The sequence below is a fragment of the Heterocephalus glaber genome, unplaced genomic scaffold (assembly GCF_053883595.1).
Source record: "Heterocephalus glaber isolate CG9 unplaced genomic scaffold, H.glaber_assembly_v1.0 deba00001600, whole genome shotgun sequence".
NCBI lineage: Eukaryota > Metazoa > Chordata > Mammalia > Rodentia > Bathyergidae > Heterocephalus > Heterocephalus glaber.
The window spans coordinates 9,650,243-9,653,397 of NW_028258372.1; positions in this window are offsets into that span (position 1 = coordinate 9,650,243).

Below are 3,155 nucleotides of genomic sequence, written 5' to 3' on the forward strand. Positions count from 1 at the left end.
TATCTCAAGTATTTATTCAGTTCAAACAAATGAAGCACAAGAGGTTTTTTTTCGCTCTCTCACTTTCATCTACCAATTCTTAAATACTTAAAAGTATGTAGTCAGGGCCTGGGGATTTAGCTCAGTGGTTCCACCGCCTGCCTCACAAGTGCAAGGTCCTGAGTTCAATCCTCGGTTCCAAAAACAAAAAACTTTTTTCTTTGTGATTTTTCACACAGCTAGGTGGAGTAAATGGGAAGCTGACCTTCAGGGCCACAGAATCATTGACCATACGCATTCCCAGGATGGAAAGAATGACTTTGAAGCAAACATTTGGCTTCTCAAACTTTCAGAGGTTTCACATTTCTGAAGTCAAAAAGTACCTTTTAACCCGAATACTGAGGCTAAAGCCAAAATTCCCTGTGTACACCAGCTGCTCCTCCTCCTCTCCTCCTCCTCTTCTCTGCTAGTTCTTCTTCCTATTCTTTCTCATTTATTCTATTATTATTTCTACCTTTTTTCCATTTCTCTTTTAAAACCTACTTTTCTCTTCAGCTTTGGCAGAAGTGATGGGAAAGAATATTCACCCAGGAATCTTGAATCTTTTGCAATCTCCCAAATACTAACCTCAAACCCTTCCCAGAAGTGAGAATATTCTCCCCAAATGCAAGTACTTATTCAAACTCAATTTTACATATGACCAACATCACCATTCATTCCCCTGTCAGTTCCCTCATTATTCTATGTAAAAACACAATCCATTGTAACTCTCTACCCTCCCTCCCTGCTCTGACTTTCTTCATGGTATGGGACACAGGCTATATATATATTTTTGGATTGTCTATGTCTCCTTGTTAGAATGTAATCTCTGCAAAAGCAGAAGTGTTTTGTCCATTGCTGAATCTTCAGTGCTTGGAACAGTACCCAGCAACTAAGTCCAAACCAGTAAGTGCTGTTCTTCTTGAAATTAAAGGCTACTCAGCTCTGCTCAAATGTCTCAGACACAAAGCATCAAGTACAAAGGAATGAAAAACTGCTGTGCTGCAGAAGACTTTTTGAAATGTAGGTTTTATATTGCCGAAGTTTTGGTCCCCAAGGTGATGCTATCAGAAGGTGATGAAACCTTTGAGAAGTGGATCCTTGGCCCACTAAGCCATGGCCATGCTCTTGGAGGGGACTGTGGGGCACTCATTGCTTTCTCTCTGCTCCTGGTTTGGGATATAATCACTTGGTTGTTTCCTCATGTACTTCTACCATCACTCTCCACTGCGATGCAGCCAAGAGCTGAACTGATGCCAGTTCCTTGAGGCTCCAAAAGTAGAACTGCCTTGGGTATTATGTTATAGTAACAAGAGGCTGACAAATAGAATTATTATTCAGGCATGGTGAGATCAATGGGTCAGGAGTCAGCTGCCACTGAAAAGTCAATTGTTATTCTCACAGATTCTCAAGAGGAGGAGCATGTCATGACACGGAAGCCCATATGCAGAAGTGCTAGGGTCAGTCAGTCAGGAGACAGAAGGAAAAATGTGAGCAAAAGCTTTTATTGTGGTTTATGAGGAAAGAAACAGGATAGGGTGGGTGGGCAGAAGGTAGGCTAGAGTGGCTCTCTCTAGTTGTTTCATACCTGATTGTCAAGTGATTAGGGCAGAAAAATAATTGCTGAAAATATAAGAACACAATGAAAGAAATGGTTGTGGGTATGGGCTGTGTCATTGCTATCTCTTGGAATTAGTCTTGCAAGGAACTAGTATTTTAATTGATTCATGCAATACACATTTATGAAGCTGTTTCTCTATGAAGAGCTCTGTACTAGGAGATAGACATTTACTCTGACTGCACAATTTTCAGCTTTGGAGGTAAAGGTAGATCCCTTCAGCAAGGTCTCAACATATCAAAGCCTCAAAAATGCATATATATAAATGTGTGTGTGTGTATATATATATATATATATATATATATATATATAAATAATATATGCTGGTGTGGCTGCAGTGAAAAAAAAAGGAACCCTTCTCCATTGTTGGGGGGAATGTAAACTAGTACACCCATCATGGCTATCAGTATGGAGATTTCTTAAAGGACTAAAAGTAAAACTCCATTTGACCCAGCTGTTCCCTTTCTAGGTATCTTCCCCTGAAGAGCTAAAGACATCATATTACAGTGATACATGCAAACCAATGTTTATGGCAGCATGATTCATAATAGTTATATCTTGGAAGAAGTGTGTATGTCTATCAATAGACAAATGGATAAGGAAAAATCTGCTATCTATACATAATGAAATACTGGTTGGCTATAAAGAAGGATAAATTTGAGGCATTGTAGCAAAATGGATACACTTGGATAACAATGTTAAGTGACATAAACAAGACACACAAGCTTAAATACTGTACATTTTCTCTCATTTAAAAATGTAAAGTACAAATAAAGACTAAAATAAAAGACTGATGAAAGGAATTATGGAGATAAATCTTTTTCAAACAGAAAGGGCTCCAAAAGACAAAAGGGGAGGGGAGAATGGGGGAATAAAAAGATTTGAGATGTGGCATGTACATGCACCAAATACCCACAATGCATGTAAACATTACATGCTGTGACACAAACTAAAAATAATAATAACAACACTATTAATGAAAATGGAGAAAGGGATCTAGAGATGGAGGAAAGGAAGTGGGTAAGAGGGGAAGGGGAATAAAAAAGAATCAAGATAGGTTATTTACATGTACCTGCTCCCTAAGATGAATGTGAACTTTATGTACTGAAAACATGTACTAATAAAATAAAATCTGAAAAGAAAATACACAAAAATATAGAAATTAAGCAATATGTTTCTAAATAACAATGGATTCCAGAAAAAAATTAAAAGGCAATAAATAATACCTTGAAAATAATCTAGAAGAAACTGACAAATTCCTACACACATACTATTATAGACAGATGAGTTAGGTAAAAATATTATAGACAGTCAGATAGGGCCAGGTCCTTGAGAAAGTCAGGACAAAGGTGAATCACATCACAGCTGTGGCCAGAGACACATCTGTTAGAAACCAGGACTCAAAGACAAGATGACCATACCTACATGCTTCCTCAGAGAACAAACACTGGGCCTAATGAAGTCTAGACAGACATTAACCCCCACAGTGGATGACCAGAGACCTCTGGACCCACCACTT